Raw genomic sequence first — 24,417 nt, 5'->3', positions numbered from 1 at the left:
GAGGAAACATCATGATGCTGCATAGATATGTCGTAACTTTTGTTGGGAGGAAACATCAGATGCTGCGTAGATATGTCGTGACTTTTGTTGGGAGGAAACATCATGATGCTGCGTAGATATGTCGTGACTTTTGTTGGGGGGAAACATCAGATTTTGCGTAGATATGTCGTGACTTTTGTTGGGAGGAAACATCAGATGCTGCGTAGATATGTCGTGACTTTTGTTGATAGGAAACATCAGATGCTGCATAGATATGTCGTGACTTTTGTTGTGAGGATACATCATGATGCTGCGTAGATATATCGTGACTTTTGTTGGGAGGAAACATCAGATGCTGTGAAGATATGTCGTAACTTTTGTTGTGAGGATACATCATGATGCTGCATAGATATGTCGTAACTTTTGTTGGGAGGAAACATCAGATGCTGCGTAGATGTGTCGTGACCTTTGTTGGGAGGAAACAACAGATTTTGCGTAGATATGTCTTGACTTTTGTTGGGAGGAAACATCAGATGCTGCGTAGATATGTAGTGACTTTTGTTGGGAGGATACATCATGATGCTGCGTAGATATGTCGTAACTTTTGTTGAGAGGAAACATCAGATGCAGCGTAGATATGTCGTTGACTTTTTTGGGAGGAAACATCAGATGCTGCGTGGAGATATGTCGTGACTTTTGTTGGGAGGAAACATCATGATGCTGCGTAGATATGTCATGACTTTTGTTAAGGAGGAAACATCAGATGCTGCGTAGATATGTCGTGACTTTTGTTGGGAGGAAACATCAGATGCTGCGTAGATATATGTCGTGACTTTTGTTGGGAGGAAACATCAGATGCTGCATAGATATGTAAGTGACTTTTGTTGGAGGAAACATCAGATTTTCGCGTAGATATGTCGTGACTTTTGTTGGGAGGATACATCATGATGCTGCGTAGATATGTCGCGTGACTTTTGTTGGGAGGAAACATCAGATGCTGCGTAGATATGTCGTGACTTTGTTGGGAGGAAACATCAGATTTGCGCATAGATATGTCGTGACTTTTGTTGGGAGGAAACATCAGATGCTGCGTAGATATGTAAGTGACTTTTGTTGGGAGGAAACATCAGATGCCGCGTAGATATGTCGTGATTTTTGTTGGGGAAACATCAGATGCTGTAGATATGTCGTGACTTTTGTTGGGAGGATACATCAGATGCAAGCGTAGATATGTAAGTAACTTTTGTTGGAGGAAACATCAGATGCTGCATATATATGATCGTGACTTTTGTTGGGAGGAAACATCAGATGCAAGCGTAGATATGTCGTGACTTTTGTTGGGAGGAAACATCAGATGCTGCGTAGATATGTCGTGACTTTTGTTGGGAGGAAACATCAGATGCTAGCGTAGATATGTCGTGACTTTTGTTGGGAGGAAACATCAGATGCTGCATAGATATGTCGTGACTTTTGTTGGGAGGATACATCAGATGCGTAGATATGCGTGACTTTTGTTGGGAGGAAACATCAGATGCTGCGTAGATATGTCGTGACTTTTGTTCGGAGGAAACATCATGATGCTGCGTAGATATGTCATGACTTTCGTTGGGAGGAAACAGATGCTGCGTAGATATGTCGTGACTTTTGTTGGGAGGAAACATCAGATGCTGCGTAGATATGTCGTGAGTTTTGTTGGGAGGAAACATCAGATGCTGCGTAGATATGTCGTGACTTGTTGGGAGGAAACATCAGATGCTGCGTAGATATGTCGTGACTTTTGTTTGGAGGATACATCATGATGCTGTGTAGATATGTCGTGACTTTTGTTGGGAGGAAACATCAGATGTTGCGTAGATATGTCGTGACTTTTGTTGGGAGGAAACATCAGATTTTGCGTAGATATGTCATGGCTTTTGTTGGGAGGAAACATCAGATTTTGCGTAGATATGTCGTGACTTTTGTTGGGAGGAAACATCAGATGGAGCGTAGATATGTCGTGATTTTTGTTGGGGGGAAACATCAGATGCTGCGTAGATATGTCGTGACTTTTGTTGGGAGGATACATCAGATGCAGCGTAGATATGTCGTAACTTTTGTTGTGAGGAAACATCAGATGCTGCGTATATATGTCGTGACTTTGGTTGGGAGGAAACATCAGATGCAGCGTAGATATGTCGTGACTTTTGTTGGGAGGAAACATCAGATGCGGCGTTGATATGTCGTGACTTTTGTTGGGAGGAAACATCAGATGCAGCGTAGATATGTCGTGACTTTTGTTGGGAGGATACATCAGATGCAGCGTAGATATGTCGTGACTTTTGTTGGGAGGATACATCATAATGCTGCGTAGATATGTCGTGACTTTTGTTGGGAGGAAACATCAGATTTTGCGTAGATATGTCATGACTTTTGTTGGGAGGAAACATCAGATGCGGCGTTGATATGTCGTACTTTTTGTTGAGAGGAAACATCAGATGCTGCGTAGATATGTCGTGACTTTTGTTGGGAGGAAACATCAGTTGCAGCGTAGATATGTCGTGACTTTTGTTGGGAGGAAACATCAGATGCTGCGTAGATATGTCGTGACTTTTTTTGGGAGGATACATCAGATGCAGCGTAGATATGTCGTAACTTTTCTTTGGAGGAAACATCAGATGCTGCAGAGATATGTCATGACTTTTGTTGGGAGGAAACATCAGATGCTGCGTAGATATGTCATGACTTTCGTTGGGAGGAAACATCAGATGCAGCTTAGAAATGTTGTAACTTTTGTTGGGAGGAAATATCAGATGCAGTGTAGATATGTCGTGACATTTGTTGGGAGGATACATCAGATGCTGCGTAGATATGTCATGACTTTTGTTGGGAGGAAACATCATGATTCTGCGTAGATATGTCTTGACTTTTGTTGGGAGGAAACATCAGATGCAGTGTAGATATGTCGTGATTTTTGTTGGGAGGATACATCATGATGCTGCGTAGATATGTCGTGACTTTTGTTGGGAGGAAGCATCAGATGCAGCGTAGATATGTCGTGACTTTTTTTGGGAGGATATGTCATGATGCTGCGTAGATATGTCGTGACTTTTGTTGTGAGGATATGTCATGATGCTGCGTAGATACGTCATGACTTTTGTTGGGAGGAAGCATCAGATGCTGCGTAGATATGTCGTGACTTTTGTTGGGAGGAAGCATCAGATGCTGCGTAGATATGTCGTGACTTTTGTTGGGAGGAAGCATCAGATGCAGCGTAGATATGTCGTGACTTTTGTTGGGAGGAAACATCATGATGCTGCGTAGATATGTCGTGACTTTTGTTGGGGGAGGATATGTCATGATGCTGCGTAGATACGTCATGACTTTTGTTGGGAGGAAGCATCAGATGCTGCGTAGATATGTCGTGACTTTTGTTGGGAGGAAACATCAGATGCTGCGTAGATATGTCGTGACTTTTGTTGGGAGGAAACATCAGATGCTGCGTAGATATGTCGTGACTTTTGTTGGGAGGATATATCATGATGCTGTGTAGATATGTCGTGACTTTTGTTGGGAGGATATATCATGCTGTGTAGATCGTCATGACTTTTGTTGGGAGATATGTCGTGACTTTTGTTGGGAGGAATACATAATGCTGTATGCGAGATATGTCGTGACTTTTGTTGGGAGGATATATCCTATAATATATGTCGCGTGACTTTTGTTGGGAGGATATATCATAATGCTGTGTAGATATGTTGTGACTTTTGTTGGGAGGATATATCATAATGCTGTGTAGATATGTTGTGACTTTTGTTGGGAGGATATATCATAATGCTGTGTAGATATGTTGTGACTTTTGTTCAGTGTAAGGTTCTAAGTAATATCCCAGTTAGCAACCATTGCCAACGTTGGGCCAACGTCTGAATGCTATCTGGGATGCGAGTCCCTCTATAACAGCTACCCCCCTTCTTCCCCTCCCCCCTCTTTAAATATGAAAAAACCCAAAATACATTGAAGCATGGCTTCTTATTCACAGGTGTAAACAAAAAAACTTGGATTAGGAAATTGTATGTATCGACATTTGATTATTTTGATTTTTGCATATCACTTCATGATCTTCCACCAAACAGCATTTATTTTAGTACTTCATGATCTTCAACCCAAAACAAGAGTTTTTTTCATTATGATCTTCCACCAAACAGTATCTGTATTAGCATTTCATGTAAACATCAAATCTTGACCAGAAAATCAAGTGATTATATAATAAGCATTTTCCTTTTAGTTGCTTTTAGGAGGTTTGAGATGGGAGGAAAATGTATCACATATTTCAGTGTTTATAATGATTTATTCATACTGAAACATTATAATGCTGCGTAGATATGTCGCAGATGTGTCGTTTCACTATTTGTCTGGGTACATGTAAAATTGGTTATCATTCATTTGCTGAAATTTAAACCCAAGGTTAATGATAAATGCAAAGGGTTGGGCATGTAAATCAGTAGCTATGTCAGTGATTATCAGTGGTTAAATTCTTAATTGCAGGAATGGTTTTACCTTACTGTTTTGGGAAATTTAACTTGGACATGGTTTGGTAAAAGTGAAGCCGTGGAGTGTTTCCAGTAAGAAATTTATGTTAACTGTCATCTGAAGCCCTTAAATCTCCTGAACTTTTCAATACTTATGAAAACTTTGATAAATCATGTGCCAATTTTATTAAACTTGTTTGTCATGGCAACATGAATAATTCATCCAGCATATATTGCTTGGGATTATTGTTTTTATCTCCTTGACAAATTTTTATTGTTTTTTTCTTGAAACCTATAATGTTGGCATTGTGAAATTTGTGGAGAAGCATGGAGTATCTCTGCTGTGTGAAAACATGCAAAAAGAATATGGTGTGGAACATTACCTGTAGGTTTTGCCTCTGCAAAGTCAATTTACAGGTGTATATGGGGACTTCCTGCTGGTAAGGAGTGATGATGTCGAGTTGTCAATGAGTGAGTGATTGAGTTTAGTTTTACGCAGCGTTTAGCAATATTCCAGCAATATCACGGTGACCGAGTTGTCAGACTTGTCCTGCATGTCATTAAATTGTTGCTATTATCTGTCATTGGATTGTTTGGTCCAGATTCCATTGTTTGAAGAGCACAGTAATGTGGCTGGAATTTTCCAACATTAAACAATATACAGAAACAGACTACTGAATATGTGGAAAGGGTTTGGACAGTCTCACTGTAACCATGTTTGTTGTGTTGTGATTAAATACATGAGACAGCAGGATGACTGGAATGTTTTACTAACCACTCAAACTAGAAGGAATCACTTGAGGCCTGCTTGAGGTTTACACAGGGAAAGGTTGCTGTGATGAGTATTTATTACACAAGCTAGTGCCTGACTGTCACCCAGGTCAACACCGGAAGTCTCCAGATGGGAGACGGTGTGGTGTCTGTCGGCAGTAACGTAGTGTGCCATAGTCACAGGAGTGCTGATTAATGGTATTGTCACAGGTTACTAATCAACTTCACATATAACACACTCATTTTGAAAATTCCAGGGAGATGGTTGAATCCTGTACTTAAACACAAGTTTATAATGTGAGTTACTTTGAATTAGACCAGTGCATTAAGGGTAAGAGTGGAACCATTGTTTTCCGGTCTGGGAGGAACTGTGTGGAAGCTGCTTTGGTAATAAAAAGTCTGCACTGCCTGTTCTGACATGGATGTCCAGCCAGCAGTCTGGAGCTTTTGACAGACTCTCAGCATGGTAATTACACTAATTGTGCTGACCTTTCCAACTGCGTGTTGACCTGCATACAGGGTATCTCCATGTGTTGACCTACATACAGGGTATCTCCATGTGTTGACCTACCTTCAGGGTATCTCCATGTGTTGACCTGTATACAGGGTATCTCCATGTGTTGACCTGTATACAGGGTATCTTCATGTGTTGACCTGTATACAGGGTATCTCCATGTGTTGACCTACCTTCAGGGCATCTCCATGTGTTGACTTACATTCAAGGTATCTCCATGTGTTGACTTACATATAGGGTATCTCCATGTGTTGACCTACATATAGGGTATCTCCATGTGTTGACCTGTATACAGGGTATCTCCATGTGTTAACCTGTATACAGGGTATCTCCATGTGTTGACCTGCATACAGGGTATCTACATGTGTTGACCTGCATACAGGGTATCTCCATGTGTTGACCTGTATACAGGGTATCTTCATGTGTTGACCTGTATACAGGGTATCTCCATGTGTTGACCTACCTTCAGGGCATCTCCATGTGTTGACTTACATTCAAGGTATCTCCATGTGTTGACTTACATATAGGGTATCTCCATGTGTTGACCTACATACAGGGTATCTCCATGTGTTGACCTCAACAGGGTATCTCCATGTGTTGACCTGTATACAGGGTATCTCCATGTGTTGACCTGTATACAGGGTATCTCCATGTGTTGACCTGCGTACAGGGTATCTACATGTGTTGACCTGTATACAGGGTATCTCCATGTGTTGACCTACTTTCAGGGCATCTCCATGTGTTGACTTACATTCAAGGTATCTCCATGTGTTGACCTACATACAGGGTATCTCCATGTGTTGACCTACATTCAGGGTATCTCCATGTGTTGACCTGTATACAGGGTATCTCCATGTGTTGACCTGTATACAGGGTATCTCCATGTGTTGACCTACATTCAGGGTATCTCCATGTGTTGACCTGTATACAGGGTATCTCCATGTGTTGACCTGTATACAGGGTATCTCCATGTGTTGACCTACATTCAGGGTATCTCCATGTGTTGACCTGTATACAGGGTATCTTCATGTGTTGACCTGTATACAGGGTATCTCCATGTGTTGACCTACCTTCAGGGCATCTCCATGTGTTGACGTACATTCAAGGTATCTCCATGTGTTGACTTACATATAGGGTATCTCCATGTGTTGACCTACATATAGGGTATCTCCATGTGTTGACCTACATACAGGGTATCTCCATGTGTTGACCTGTATACAGGGTATCTCCATGTGTTAACCTGTATACAGGGTATCTCCATGTGTTGACCTGCATACAGGGTATCTCCATGTGTTGGCCTGTATACAGGGTATCTCCATGTGTTGACCTGTATACAGGGTATCTTCATGTGTTGACCTGTATACAGGGTATCTCCATGTGTTGACCTACCTTCAGGGCATCTCCATGTGTTAACTAACATTCAAGGTATCTCCATGTGTTGACTTACATATAGGGTATCTCCATGTGTTGACCTACATACAGGGTATCTCCATGTGTTGACCTGTATACAGGGTATCTCCATGTGTTGACCTGTATACAGGGTATCTCCATGTGTTGACCTACTTTCAGGGCATCTCCATGTGTTGACTTACATTCAAGGTATCTCCATGTGTTGACTTACATTCAGGGTATCTCCATGTGTTGACCTACATACAGGGTATCTCCATGTGTTGACCTACATTCAGGGTATCTCCATGTGTTGACCTGTATACAGGGTATCTCCATGTGTTGACCTGTATACAGGGTATCTCCATGTGTTGACCTACCTTCAGGGTATCTCCATGTGTGGACCTGTATACAGGGTATCTCCATGTGTTGACCTGTATACAGGGTATCTCCATGTGTTGACCTACATTCAGGGTATCTCCATGTGTTGACCTTTATACAGGGTATCTCCAAGTGTTGACCTGTATACAGGGTATCTCTATGTGTTGATTTACATTCAGGGTATCTCCATGTGTTGACCTGTATACAGGGTATCTCCATGTGTTGACCTGTATACAGGGTATCTCCATGTGTTGACCTACATTCAGGGTATCTCCATGTGTTGACCTGTATACAGGGTATCTCCATGTGTTGACCTACATTCAGGGTATCTCCATGTGTTGACCTACATTCAGGGTATCTCCATGTGTTGACCTGTATACAGGGTATCTCCATGTGTTGACCTGTATACAGGGTATCTCCATGTGTTGACCTACATTCAGGGTATCTCCATCTGTTGACCTGTATACAGGGTATCTCCATGTGTTGACCTGTATACAGGGTATCTCCATGTGTTGACCTACATTCAGGGTATCTCCATGTGTTGACCTGTATACAGGGTATCTCCATGTGTTGACCTGTATACAGGGTATCTCCATGTGTTGACCTGTATACAGGGTATCTCCATGTGTTGACCTACATTCAGGGTATCTCCATGTGTTGACCTGTATACAGGGTATCTCCATGTGTTGACCTGTATACAGGGTATCTCCATGTGTTGACCTACATTCAGGGTATCTACATGTGTTGTGTTGACCTACATACAGGGAGTCTCCATGTGTGCAACCTTACTTCATAACCTTTATGCACCAGACAAAGACACACTGTACCTTGTGGTCAATAAATCATAATACATATTGCTTAAGTTTGGATTTTGATGATTTAAAACATTATAATATTATTCTGGGTCTGATAAGATTATTGCATCTTGCTTCCTAAACTGACATGACATGAACAATAACAGCCATTCTTTACACTGCCTGTGTTGTCATCAGTTTCACTGGTCCTGTCCAGTTCCTCATTACTGTTTTCCAGCTGAAGTCTGTGTTCCTTGAACATCAAATATTAACATGCACTGGAAGCAAGTTGGTATAAGTATGAGGTTGCATTTTGTAGTTTCAGATTGCACCAATGCAAATTGCAAGTGGTTAAATCGAGCCCTGGATGTACTCACGTTTTTTCTCCTACCAATCAATATAACTTCATGGCACTTTGATGCAATGGTCAGATTAAATTGTATCTGAAATCATTAATGTATCAGAAAAATATGTATACAGGTATGTTTAGGATCACGACTATATATTTAATACTGTGATCCCATGATACCTGTTCCTTTGATGTTGGGTGCCAGATGATGAATTCCAAAACAAACATCACCAAGCGTGGTCGCTGTCTGGTAAGTGGGACACAATGTGTATTTTGCACTGTTGGTAATTGAAATGTCCTGAAACCGATTTCCTGATAAATGAAGCATATCACGTAGCATGTATTTTGCTTCAGGTAAATACATGTACCAGTAAATATTAAATCATGGACCAACTAGTGACCACTAGGCTCTGTGCCACCTTCCCAGCAGAAAGCTTTAATTCATATACATCAAACAGTCAAACACAAGCTGGTCGCATTGTCAGAGTCCATCTCAAGCCACCATCACATAGCTGTAAAACCTCATTGCTTCTCCCTCCCTCCCTCCCTCACTCACTCCATCACTCACAGTGGAGACAGTCTGCACTGCTTGAGCTGGTCCAAACAATGTTGAGGTAACAAATTCCATGCCAAGCTTTAGCATCAAGGAGATGGCCTCTTGTCATCAGATTTCTGTTTTTTCCATTATTTGTTCAGAAAGTCATCAGAGCTATTTTCATCTGTCTGAATAAGCAAGCCATTGACAGTTGTAGAAAGTAGAACAGCCCAAAGAATACAGTAACATTATTTTGTTTCAAATGAATTTGATGTCAATCTCAAAGTAAATATGTTTTTTATGACCTTGTGTGATATGAATGTCGTGACCCCTCTAGTACCACATTAATCGTTTCTTGTTAACAGTACGCCATCAGGGTAAACACAAACCTGCGGCAGATTTGCAAAATTAAACAAAACGCCCCGCACCATGTTTGAATAATTTTCCTAAAAGAGTCTCCTCACAACGCCAAAGTTTTGGCGAGGAAATTGTGGAACAAACTGACCCAACAATGAGGAATTGTGGGTAAGTTTGCATAAGATAGGGACGTCATGCACAAAGTCAAGGGGAACTGAGGGAGGCATTTCGGACAAACATGAGAGTGACGAAAGGGAAGATAAGACGACAGAGACACAAGGAAACATTCAATGATTTTATTATGTTAGGAATATGGATTCTGCGAGATAACATGAAAATTGAGACTCAGCACATGCGGTGAGAACAGAGGAAGAGATTGCCGAGGTAGCTTCTCATTCTCCAACATAAAAGAATATTATCTTACAGTGCTGAGAAATAGGCGGCTTGGAAAATATTTGTAAAAGAATTTGGAACTTGAAACGCTTGAAATTGTAAAGTTTGACTTAATTGCAGAACATTTAAAAAATTAATTCAATTATCTTTTATAAGCCCGAGAAATCTTATTGATTTGATAGAATATAGAATGGGATGAATGCATCTAGCCTAGTCTTGAATCGTATAGACTTTGCCCATTGAATACTTTTGTTATGCTGCGAAATATTGTTGACACAAATGATGAGAGCGTTATCAACACCCCCCACCCCCACCACCCCTTGACAGCATGGAAACACATGGCAAAAAATTTAACCTTTCAACTGAATAGCTTCAATTTACATTTCAGACCTGCAATGGAAAGTGAGCAGCTTTGTAGGCTGAAGCTGTAATTTCCCAGATTGAGAGTGGGATTGAAGTGAAATGGAAACAATAGATGCTTTAATGTATACTTTTTCATTTATTTCTTCTTTACTGAAAAATTTTATTTGAAGGAAAATAGAACTTAAGATACTCTTATTTTTTTCTTCGACAAACTCATTGCTTACAAATTCAATTTAAGGTGTCAGAAGTTATTTCAATCTCCATTTTTATGCTTACATGGACACTATCCCCGAACGCAAGATCCCTACTGATACTGATTCTCCCATGTCAGGGATTGTTCAGATGTGGTGGTGACGTGCTTCTGGGACTGGCTGGTTCTGTCTCATCATCTCCTGCCACATGCCTAGCCACTCCTCTGTGTACTGTTCAATACAATACACATTACACAGGTATTGTTTTTTGGCTTTTCACGGGTCCTGCAGACTAAAAAATATGAATTGAAAATATATAATTTTGATGGAAACAAATATCTCTGTTGAAAAGGAGCATTAGGGACTGTTAGGCATGGCCAGGGGAAATAGCTGAATGTTAAGGACATAACTACTCTATATGTGGAAGGTATAAATCTAATTCTATGTCATACTGGCAGTATTAGGAAATGCTGCTCATCTACATGAACACAGTCATGAGTATTTCAGCTGTTGGACTTGATGTGAATAGCTGTCACTGAAACAAAGCAGTAAAACTTACAAACATTTGAAATGTCATATCTTGAACCAGCCTCCCTTCCTGGCACTTTGGGATGTGATCCTCGCCTTTGTTTAAAGAAATATGGCCTTTATTTATGATAGTTTTGTGATGTGATCCTAGCCTCTGTTTAAAGAAGTATAGCCTTCACTATGAGAGTGTTGTGATGTGATCCTAGCCTCTGTTTAAAGAAATATGGCCTTAACTATGAGAGTTTTGTGATGTGATCCTAGCCTCTGTTAAAAGAAATTTTTCTTAACTATAAGAGTGCTGTGATGTGATCCTAGCCTTTGTTTAAAGAACTATGGCCTTAACTATGAGAGTGTTGTGATGTGGTCCTAGCCTTTGTTTAAAGAAATATGGCCTTAGCTATTACAGATTTGTCATGTGATTCTGGCCTTTGTGTAAGCACACCGGTGCCAGCAGTCTGCGGCAGCGGCAAGTATGTGTTGGCGTCACAGTTCTGTGTGTAGCTATATAGTTATCTGGTCACTACAACATTGACTACAGTTGACAGGTCAAAGTAACAATCTATATATTGGTTTGAATTCCTGTATAAACAAGGTTTTACATCTCCTTAATCCCTGATATATCTATGCAAGGGTATTTTAAAGGTAATATTTTAAGCTTTTATTATCCCCCCAGCATATAATGCGGGAGATATAGTCAGCCTCTCATCTGTCTGTCCATTTCCCAGACCACAATATCTTTCAACAAAACTTGGCAAATATGAAACATTTCCTGAAGTGGTGCCTTTTGAAATTTGCAGATTTTTTGTATTTTCAATTTTCTTGATTTCCAAGGAAACGATTTGGACTTGGTCTCAAGGGGAAGGGTGGGCTTTGTTTCTGTAGTACCACTCCAAAACTTGAAAGACCTTCCTTCCCAGCCTGTTACATGTAGTAACTAAGGGCTAAAGTGGTGCCATTTGCTATTTAGGAATTTTAAGAAAATAAACTTGTTTCCTTTTTCCATGGCAACAAGTTTGACTTTGACTCTGTTTGTCCAGACTATATCTCAAAAGAGTACTAGCTATTCTGTCATGAAACTGCACAAAGAAAACCAGGTTGTCAACTGCTGCCTTTTGCTATTAGGGATTTTTAAATTTGTGTTTTATCCTTTGACTGTGCTATTGGTGTGTATTTGACGTAGAAGTACTTGACAGAGAAGTACAAAGTTACAAATCCCAATTCAATGTTATTGTATTGATAGCTCAATGACTACTCTTGTATAGGGACGGCCAGATTAGACAGACATTCTCTTATCAAGTAACTGTCAGATGATTTGTCCTTTCAAATTTGTGGGGGTCGGGGGATTTGTCATCTTCTGATGACTCTTGTTACATGGATAGAGTGATCAAAAGTGTAATGTAATGTAATGGCTCCTCTAAGCATGTAATAATTGTCATGATTGTTTTAAGTGTCATTTTTCTTTGTTTGCCAACTAGCTGACAGAGCTGATTTTGTCAATGCATAATAATTGATTGGATGGCTTAAAGAATATGTCATTTTTCTCCATTAATATGCAACTTTCTCATGAATGAATATGTGTGCTCATTAGCAGTACAGCTTCTTATTTTAATGAGTTTGTGTTCCTGTCAATATTAACAAGAACCTTTGGTTTGGGAGAGACATTATTAAAGCATAAATATTTTCAAGAGTTTCCTTCAAAGTGTTGGATTTTTTTAGGATGAATTGTTTGACAAGTAATGATTACCTCCCTTCACCTGTAATCCCAGTTTGAATTTTGTTCTTCTCTGCTGAAACTGGTGAACCACATTCAAATATAGGTAAATATCAAAATATGTTTTATCATGTGTGAAAGGTGTGGTCAATGTACCATAATATATTGAAGTTTGTTTGTGAACATGAAGATACTTTGAATGAAAGGATTTTGGAAACTTCCTCCTTATTGGTTGATTGTCGTTTATAGTGAGTGACAGAGTCCAAATGCTTGGTCAGATTTTTGAAGTGGATAAAATTTCGATCATGTCAGTAAAGGATTTGAACCACAGACCTTCTGATCCCAAGTCGGGATCCACATGACCAAAGAGGTTCACCCAATCAGCAAGCTGGCAAGATAAGGATGTCATCTGTGGGATGACTCCACCCCCTGCTACAAAGTCTTGGGAGAATATTCTGACACTGAAGAAATTATATTTAACCAAATACTGTGTGATAATCCTCATGATGCTAAAAGCTGGGTTAAAGGAAGTGTTAGTTATGCTTGTTGGGGATACAGTCAGTGATGATGTTTGTTGGGGATACAGTCAGTGATGATGTTTGTTGGGGATACAGTCAGTGATGATGTTTGTTGGGGATACAGTCAGTGATGATGTTTGTTGGGGATACAGTCTGTGTTGATGTTTGTTGGGGATACAGTCAGTGATGATGTTTGTTGGGGATACAGTCAGTGTTGATGTTTGTTGGGGATACAGTCTGTGATGATGTTTGTTGGGGATACAGTCAGTGATGATGTTTGTTGGGGATACAGTCAGTGATGATGTTTGTTGGGGATACAGTCAGTGATGATGTTTGTTGGGGATACAGTCAGTGATGATGTTTGTTGGGGATACAGTCAGTGATGATGTTTGTTGGGGATACAGTCTGTGTTGATGTTTGTTGGGGATACAGTCTGTGTTGATGTTTGTTGGGGATACAGTCAGTGATGATGTTTGTTGGGGATACAGTCAGTGATGATGTTTGTTGGGGATACAGTCAGTGATGATGTTTGTTGGGGATACAGTCAGTGATGATGTTTGTTGGGGATACAGTCAGTGTTGATGTTTGTTGGGGATACAGTCAGTGTTGATGTTTGTTGGGGATACAGTCTGTGATGATGTTTGTTGGGGATACAGTCTGTGATGATGTTTGTTGGGGATACAGTCAGTGATGATGTTTGTTGGGGATACAGTCAGTGATGATGTTTGTTGGGGATACAGTCAGTGATGATGTTTGTTGGGGATACAGTCAGTGATGATGTTTGTTGGGGATACAGTCTGTGATGATGTTTGTTGGGGATACAGTCTGTGTTGATGTTTGTTGGGGATACAGTCTGTGTTGATGTTTGTTGGGGATACAGTCAGTGATGATGTTTGTTGGGGATACAGTCTGTGATGATGTTTGTTGGGGATACAGTCAGTGATGATGTTTGTTGGGGATACAGTCAGTGATGATGTTTGTTGGGGATACAGTCTGTGTTGATGTTTGTTGGGGATACAGTCAGTGATGATGTTTGTTGGGGATACAGTCAGTGATGATGTTTGTTGGGGATACAGTCAGTGATGATGTTTGTTGGGGATACAGTCAGTGATGATGTTTGTTGGGGATACAGTCAGTGATGATGTTTGTTGGGGATACAGTCAGTGATGATGTTTGTTGGGGATACAGTCAGTGATGATGTTTGTTGGGGATACAGTCAGTGATGATGTTTGTTGGGGATACAGTCTGTGATGATGTTTGTTGGGGATACAGTCAGTGATGATGTTTGTTGGGGATACAGTCTGATGATGATGTTTGTTGGGATACAGTCAGTGTTGATGTTTGTTGGGGATACAGTCAGTGATGATGTTTGTTGGGGATACAGTCAGTGATGATGTTTGTTGGGGATACAGTCTGTGTTGATGTTTGTTGAGGATACAGTCAGTGATGATGTTTGTTGGGGATACAGTCTGTGATGATGTTTGTTGGGGATACAGTCAGTGTTGATGTTTGTTGGGGATACAGTCAGTGATGATGTTTGTTGGGGATACAGTCAGTGATGATGTTTGTTGGGGATACAGTCTGTGATGATGTTTGTTGGGGATACAGTCAGTGATGATGTTTGTTGGGGATACAGTCTGTGATGATGTTTGTTGGGGATACAGTCAGTGATGATGTTTGTTGGGATACAGTCAGTGATGATGTTTGTTGGGGATACAGTCTGTGATGATGTTTGTTGGGGATACAGTCAGTGATGATGTTTGTTGGGGATACAGTCAGTGATGATGTTTGTTGGGGATACAGTCAGTGATGATGATGTTGGGGATACAGTCAGTGATGATGTTTGTTGGGGATACAGTCAGTGATGATGTTTGTTGGGGATACAGTCAGTGATGATGTTTGTTGGGGATACAGTCTGTGTTGATGTTTGTTGGGGATACAGTCAGTGTTGATGTTTGTTGGGGATACAGTCAGTGATGATGTTTGTTGGGGATACAGTCTGTGATGATGTTTGTTGGGGATACAGTCAGTGATGATGTTTGTTGGGGATACAGTCAGTGATGATGTTTGTTGGGGATACAGTCAGTGATGATGTTTGTTGGGGATACAGTCAGTGATGATGTTTGTTGGGGATACAGTCAGTGATGATGTTTGTTGGGGATACAGTCAGTGATGATGTTTGTTGGGGATACAGTCAGTGATGATGTTTGTTGGGGATACAGTCTGTGATGATGTTTGTTGGGGATACAGTCAGTGATGATGTTTGTTGGGATACAGTCTGTGTTGATGTTTGTTGAGGATACAGTCAGTGTTGATGTTTGTTGGGATACAGTCAGTGATGATGTTTGTTGGGGATACAGTCAGTGATGATGTTTGTTGGGATACAGTCTGTGTTGATGTTTGTTGGAGGATACAGTCAGTGATGATGTTTGTTGGGGATACAGTCTGTGATGATGTTTGTTGGGGATACAGTCTGTGATGATGTTTGTTGGAGATACAATCAGTGATGATGTTTGTTAGGGATACAGTCAGTGATGATGTTTGTTGGGATACAGTCTGTGTTGATGTTTGTTGGGGATACAGTCAGTGATGATGTTTGTTGGGATACAGTCAGTGATGATGTTTGTTGGGGATACAGTCAGTGATGATGTTTGTTGGGGATACAGTCAGTGATGATGTTTGTTGAGGATACAGTCTGTGATGATGTTTGTTGGGGATACAGTCAGTGATGATGTTTGTTGGGGATACAGTCAGTGTTGATGTTTGTTGGGGATACAGTCAGTGTTGATGTTTGTTGGGATACAGTCTGTGTTGATGTTTGTTGGGGATACAGTCAGTGATGATGTTTGTTGGGGATACAGTCTGTGATGATGTTTGTTGGGGATACAGTCAGTGTGATGTTTGTTGGGGATACAGTCAGTGATGATGTTTGTTGGGATACAGTCTGTGTTGATGTTTGTTGGGGATACAGTCAGTGATGATGTTTGTTTACAGGGATGATGTTTGTTGGGGATCAGTCAGTGATGATGTTTGTTGGGATACAGTCAGTGTTGATGTTTGTTGGGGATACAGTCAGTGATGATGTTTGTTGGGGATACAGAGTGATGATGTTTGTTGAGGATACAGTCAGTGATGATGTTTGTTGATGTTTGTTGTTGGGATACAGTCTGTGATGATGTTTGTTGGGGATACAGTCTGTGTTGATGTTTGTTGGGGATACAGTCTGTGTTGATGTTTGTTGGGGATACAGTCTGTGTTGATGTTTGTTGGGGATACAGTCTGTGTTGATGTTTGTTGGGGATACAGTCTGTGTTGATGTTTGTTGGGGATACAGTCAGTGATGATGTTTGTTGGGGATACAGTCTGTGTTGATGTTTGTTGGGGATACTGTCAGTGATGATGTTTGTTGGGGATACAGTCTGTGATGATGCTTGTTGGGGATACAGTCTGTGTTGATGTTTGTTGGGGATACTGTCAGTGATGATGTTTGTTTGGGATACAGTCTGTGATGATGTTTGTTGGGGATACAGTCAGTGATGATGTTTGTTGGGGATACTGTCAGTGATGATGTTTGTTGGGGATACAGTCTGTGTTGATGTTTGTTGGGGATACAGTCTGTGATGATGTTTGTTGGGGATACTGTCAGTGATGATGTTTGTTGGTGATGCAGTCAGTGATGATGTTTGTTGGGGATACAGTCTGTGTTGATGTTTGTTGGGGATACAGTCTGTGTTGATGGAATTGGTGAATGTAGACATGACCAACATGGATGAACGGGAGGTTGATGTTCCACAGTAGCATTAAAAGAACTATCGAAAGAACAGTGGGTTGTAAACTTTAATATATTTTAACGATTTAGACATTATTATTAGTTCCTTGAAGAATATATTGTTCAAAATTAATGTAAATGCCAAACAAATTATAAGCAACCAGTAATTTTAGTTAGTTTAACCATAGTTTGTAATATACACTTGGAAAAAACACAACACACTAACATTAGTGTGCACGGACAGTATGTTGGTAAAGTTGCATGTGTTTCTGTAAGACCATGTCTTGACTGCAAGAAATACAAACAAAGACAGTTTCCTTCATCATTTTAACAATAGATATGGCACAATACACATCTCGGTTTTGTCTCAAAATGATACATGGCATGCATGTGTTGAGACAAAAATGTTTATTTGCAATCTGGAAACATCATACAATCAATATCTGGAGTACCCTCCACGTGCTTGCATAACTGCCTGTACCCTAGTTTGCAAAACCCCATCAATCATTGTATCAGTTGCAGAGGAACTGTCGCTATTCTTGGATGCAAAGCTACTTCCACCTCATGCAGATTTTGAACAGATGGTACATGTGCCTGTATCCGTCACCTGATAAAGTCCCAGATGTGCTCCAGGGGATTCATCAAAATGGGGGGACAACAACTGGATCCAGCTCTCCCTTGATATACAAGTCACTCATGAAATAAGCATGCGTTGTCACAAAATCAAGTTAACAGTCATGAGAGATACAGTACCACACCACCAAAGCAATACTTTGTTGAATTTTTTTGCTGCAGATGTAAACACCAAGCCAAGCTTGTTGGTCATGATCGCTCAGTAGAGGATGTTTGATGACCTTCTAGATTTGTAGCTGGCTCTTCTTAGGCAATTCCGGACTGTTCTCGAAGAGACCCGCTGACATGGTAACCAATGGTACTTCAGAACAGTACATGTGGTGAATGGTTGTCATTGAGTGAGCCTCTCTAGTGCCCTGTCTCCACGATGTGACTTCACCCTGGGTTTTCCACAATGTGGGCAATCCTTCACCTTACTGGTTTCCCTGACCACTGTTGTGGAAATTCATCACCAATCACTTAAAGGCCATACCAGACTTATCCTTTCCATCAATTTGCCCTCTCTGGCCATGTGATAATCTTCTTTATACCCCAGAGGCAAAATGATTGAAAATTCTAACCCATGCAGATGAAATACTTATGTGATACACGTGCACAAACTGCACTGAAAATTCATGGGTTTGCTTCTGGACATGCTCCACAGGGTGTGTTTCTGCTAAGTTAACTTGCAGTAATTTCTTAAAGGAACATTATTTTCATACATATCATCATAAACAAGCTGAACTTGAACATATTTAAGGGTGCTTAACTTTTTTCCATGTGTATATATTCATTTCAACTAAAATGTGATGGACAGGACCAAAATACACAGTTCATTATACTCGTCAGTTTGTAAGCTTTAGGGGTGACTATCGAGGGGGAAACAACTATTGCGATAGCGATTATTCTATTGCAACATACTATTGCGATAGTGATAGTCTACTGCGATCAACTATTGCAATACTATTGCAATAGGTTTTTTTCTCCTTGACTTGTCTCATTTGAAGTCATTTCCCAAATACATGTACAGTTTATATGAAATAACCACAAGTTGAAGTAGTTTCAGCCTCTTTTAACAGCTGACAAGAAACCTGAAACCCAGAGCAAGTAAACGTTTAACTTCAGTAAACATAAACTCAATGAAGCTGCAAGTCTGCATCCAAACATCCTTTGTTTTGCGCTGCGCATTTATCAATGGAAGTTAATTACTAAACTATCGATAGTCACACATACTATCGATGCATGGATAGTTTTTCATTTCTACAGTCGATTACTTGCTATTGGAGACTCAACAATTGCAATGCATCGATAGTTTGATGCATCATTAAAGCCCTAATAAGCATATTCATGATAAACATAATTTACTTAATATGATCCCTGAGGTAGCATACAGTTGGCTGTTCAGGCTGTTAGCTAGTTGGAATAAACATATCTTGGTGACTGAAGTAATGCTTCAGGATTGTTTTTGTTCAAAATGATAGTTTAAATTTTGTAACTTTAAATTGGAATTACGATCAATACTATTTCAAACATTTTTGGATAAATTCAGGCTAAGTTAATTTGAAGAGCCCATTAACTTTTCAACAAACACTATAGAATCAATGTTTGATGGGAGTGTTATTGTGTGGCTAGGCAGATGGGCAGTATGGTTGGTGATGTTGACTGTGATGGGAGGCACGTGGCTAGGCAGATGGGCAGTATGGTTGGTGATGTTGACTGTGATGGGAGGCACATGTGGCTAGGCAGATGGGCAGTATGGTTGGAGATGTTGACTGTGATGGGAGGCATGTGGCTAGGCAGATGGGCAGTATGGTTGGTGATGTTGACTGTGATGGGAGACATGTGGCTAGGTAGATTGGCAGTATGGTTGGTGATGTTGACTGTGTGATGGGAGGCATGTGGCAAGGCAGATGGGCAGAATGGTTGGTGATGTTGACTGTGATGGGAGGCAAGTGGCTAGGTAGATGGGAGGCATGTGGCTAGGCAGATGGGCAGTATGGTTGGTGATGTTGACTGTGATGGGAGGCTTATGTGGCTAGGCAGATGGGCAGTATGGTTGGTGATGTTGACTGTGATGGGAGGCTTGTGGCTAGGCAGATGGGAGGCAAGTGGCTAGGCAGATGGGCAGTATGGTTGGTGATGTTGACTGAGATGGGAGATCATGTGGCTAGGTAGATGGGCAGTATGGTTGGTGATGTTGACTGTGATGGGAGGCTCGTGTGGCTAGGCAGATGGGCAGTATGGTTGGTGATGTTGACTGTGATGGGAGGCTTGTGGCTAGGCAGATGGGAGGCATGTGGCTAGGCAGATGGGCAGTATGGTTGGTGATGTTGACTGTGATGGGAGGCATGTGGCTAGGTAGATGGGAGGCATGTGGCTAGGCAGATGGCAGTATGGTTGGTGATGTTGACTGTGATGGGAGGCAAGTGGCTAGGTAGATGGGAGGCATGTGGCTAGGCAGATGGGCAGTATGGTTGGTGATGTTGACTGTGATGGGAGGCATGTGGCTAGGCAGATGGGCAGTATGGTTGGTGATGTTGACTGTGATGGGAGGCATGTGGCTAGGCAGATAGATGGTTGGCATGTGGCTGATGGGAGGCATGTAGCTAGAGCAGATGGGCAGTATGGTTGGTGATGTTGACTGTGATGGGAGGCATGTGGCTAGGCAGATGGGAGGCAAGTGGCTAGGTAGGATGGGAGGCATGTGGCTAGGCAGATGGGCAGTATGGTTGGTGATGTTGACTGTGATGGGAGGCTTGTGGCTAGGCAGATGGGCAGTATGGTTGGTGATGTTGACTGTGATGGGAGGCATGTGGCTAGGCAGATGGGAGGCATGTGGCTAGGCAGATGGGCAGTATGGTTGGTGATGTTGACTGTGATGGGAGGCATGTGGCTAGGCAGATGGGAGGCATGTGGCTAGGCAGATGGGCAGTATGGTTGGTGATGTTGACTGTGATGGGAGGCATGTGGCTAGGCAGATGGGCAGTATGGTTGGTGATGTTGACTGTGATGGGAGAGCATGTGGCTAGGCAGATGGGCAGTATGGTTGGTGATGTTGACTGTGATGGGAGGCAGGCATGTGGCTAGGCAGATGGGCAGTATGGTTGGTGATGTTGACTGTGATGGGAGGCATGTGGCTAGGCAGATGGGCAGTATGGTTGGTGATGTTGACTGTGATGGGAGGCATGTGGCTAGGCAGATGGGCAGTATGGTTGGTGATGTTGACTGTGATGGGAGGCATGTGGCTAGGCAGATGCTGGGAGATGGGCATGGTTGGTGATATGGCTGTGATGGGAGAGATGGCTAGTGTGCTGACTATGATGGTTGAGGCATGTGGCTAGGTAGATGGGAGGCATGTGGCTAGGCAGATGGGCAGTATGGTTGGTGATGTTGACTGTGATGGGAGGCATGTGGCTAGGTAGATGGGTAGCTAGGCAGATGGTATGGTTGATGATGTTGACTGTGATGGGAGGCATGTGGCTAGGCAGATGGGAGAGCATGTGGCTAGATTGGTGATGGGAGGATGTGGCTGGTGATGGGAGACATGGTGATGGAGAGACTATGTGATGGGAGACATGTGGCTTGACTAGATGGGAGGCATGTGGCTAGGCAGATGGGAGTATGGTTGGTGATGTTGACTAGGTGATGGAGGCAGGAGGCATGTGGCTGTTGACTAGATGGGAGGCATGTGGCTAGGCAGATGGGCAGTATGGTTGGTGATGTTGACTGTGATGGGAGACATATGTGGCTAGGCAGATGGGAGAGCATGTATAGTTGCAGATGATATTGACTATGATAGTTGGCTGATGTTGACTGTGATGGGAGAAACATGTGGCTAGGCAGATGGAGCAGTATGGTTGAGTGATATTGACTGTGATGGGAGGCATGTGGCTAGGCAGATGGGCAGTATGGTTGGTGATGTTGACTGTGATGGGAGGCATGTGGCTAGGCAGATGGGAGAGTGGTTGGTGATGATGACTGTGATGGGAGATGTGTGGCTAGAGCAGATGGGCTAGACAGATATGGTTGGTGATGTTGACTGTGATGGGAGAGCATGTGGCTAGGCAGATGGGAGAGCATGGTTGGTGATATTGACAGTGATGGGAGGCAATGTGGCTAGTGATATGGAGAGCATGTGGCTAGGCAGATGGCAGTATGCTAGGTGATGCAGATGGGATGGGAGGCATGTAGCTAGGCAGATGGGCAGTATGGTTGAGTGATGTTATTGACTGTGATGGGAGAGCTTGTGGCTAGCTAGAGCAGATGGGAGGCATGTGGCTAGGCAGATGGGCAGTATGGTTGGTGATGTTGACTGTGATGGGAGGCATGTGGCTAGGCAGATGGGCAGTATGGTTGGTGATGTTGACTGTGATGGGAGGCATGTGGCTAGGTAGATGGGAGGCATGTGGCTAGGCAGATGGGCAGTATGGTTGGTGATGTTGACTGTGATGGGAGGCATGTGGCTAGGCAGATGGGCAGTATGGTTGGTGATGTTGACTGTGATGGGAGGCATGTGGCTAGGCAGATGGGCAGTATGGTTGGTGATGTTGACTGTGATGGGAGGCATGTGGCTAGGTAGATGGGAGGCATGTGGCTAGGCAGTATGGTTATAGTTGGTGATATTGACTGTGATGGGAGGCATGTGGCTAGGATGGGAGATGGGCAGATGCAGTGGTTGGTGATGTTGACTGTGATGGGAGGCATGTGGCTAGGCAGATGGGCAGTATAGTTGGTGATGTTGACTGTGATGGGAGAGATAGGAGGCATGTGGCTAGAGTAGATGGGAGGCATGTGGCTAGGCAGATGGGCAGTATGGTTGGTGATGTTGACTGTGATGGGAGGCATGTGGCTAGGCAGATGGGAGAGGCATGTGGCTAGGCAGATGGGCAGTATGACTTGATGTGATGTTGCTATGATGGGAGGCATGTGGCTAGGCAGATGGCAGTATGGTTGGTGATGTTGACTGTGATGGGAGGCATGTGGCTAGGTAGATGGGAGAACATGTATGGTTGGTGATGGGCAGTATGATTGGTGATGTTGAAGTGCTAGGAGAGATGGCTAGCAGATGGGCAGTATATAGTTGGTGATGTTGACTGTGATGAGGAGGCATGTGGCTAGAGCAGATGGGCAGTATGGTTGGTGATGTTGACTGTGATGGGAGACATGTAGCTAGGCAGATGGGCAGTATGGTTGGTGATGTTGACTGTGATGGGAGGCTGTGAGGCATGCTGATGGGAGAGCAAGTAGATGGTGAGTTGACTGAACAGGATGGGCTAGAGCAGATGGGCAGTATGGTTGGTGATGTTGACTGTGATAGGAGAGCATGTGGCTAGAGTAGATGGGCAGTATGGTTGAGTGATGCAGTGATAGGAGCATGTGGCTAGGCAGATGGCAGTATGGTTGGTGATGTTGACTTTGATGGGAGGCATGTGGCTAGAGTAGATGGAGGGCAGTATGGTTGGTGATGTTGACTGCTTGATGGGAGACATGTGGCTAGGTAGATGGGAGTATGGTTGGTGATGTTGACTGGGAGGCATGTGGCTAGATGGGAGGCACTGTGATGGAGGCTAGCTAGAGTAGATGAGCAGTATGGTTGGTGATGTTGACTGTGATGGGAGACATGTGGCTAGGTAGATGGGAGACGTATGTGGATAGATGGATGGGAGGCATGTGGCTAGGCAGATGGGCAGTATGGTTGGTGATGTTGACTGTGATGGGAGGCATGTGGCTAGGCAGATGGGCAGTATGGTTGGTGATGTTGACTGTGATGGGAGGCTATGTGGCTAGGCAGATGGGCAGTATGGTTGGTGATGTTGACTGTGATGGGAGGCATGTGGCTAGGTAGATGGGCAGTATGGTTGGTGATGTTGACTGTGATGGGAGGCTTGTGGCTAGGCAGATGGGCAGTATGGTTGGTGATGTTGACTGTGATGGGAGGCATGTGGCTAGGCAGATGGGCAGTATGGTTGGTGATGTTGACTGTGATGGGAGGCATGTGGCTAGGCAGATGGGCAGTATGGTTGGTGAGGTAGATGGGAGGCATGTGGCTAGGCAGATGGGCAGTATGGTTGGTGATGTTGACTGTGATGGGAGGCAAGTGGCTAGGTAGATGGGAGGCATGTGGCTAGGCAGATGGGAGTATGGTAGGTGATGGGCAGTGTGGTTGGTGATGTTGACTGTGATGGGAGGCATGTGGCTAGGCTGATGGGAGGCATGTGGCTAGGCAGATGGGCAGTATGGTTGGTGATGTTGACTGTGATGGGAGGCATGTGGCTAGGCAGATGGGAGGCATGTGGCTAGGTAGATGGGCAGTATGGTTGGTGATGTTGACTGTGATGGGAGGCATGTGGCTAGGCAGATGGCAAGATGGTTGGTGATGTTGACTGTGATGGGAGGCATGTGGCTAGGTAGATGGTCAGTATGGTTGGTGATGTTGACTGTGATGGGAGGCATGTGGCTAGGTAGATGGGCAGTATGGTTGGTGATGTTGACTGTGATGGGAGGCTTGTGGCTAGGCAGATGGGAGGCTTGTGGCTAGGCAGATGGGCAGTATGGTTGGTGATGTTGACTGTGATGGGAGGCTTGTGGCTAGGCAGATGGGAGGCATGTGGCTAGGCAGATGGGCAGTATGGTTGATGATGTTGACTATGATGGGAGGTTTGTGGCTAGGCAGATGGCAGTATGGTTGGTGATGTTGACTGTGACATGAGGCTGTAAATTGGATGCAATATGGTCTTACAATTAGCCGGTCATTTGCCTGT

This window comes from Haliotis rubra, unplaced genomic scaffold, assembly GCF_003918875.1.
Source record: "Haliotis rubra isolate DU_JTF1 unplaced genomic scaffold, ASM391887v1 Scf657, whole genome shotgun sequence".
NCBI lineage: Eukaryota > Metazoa > Mollusca > Gastropoda > Lepetellida > Haliotidae > Haliotis > Haliotis rubra.
Note: the sequence above shows the minus strand (reverse complement) of the source record.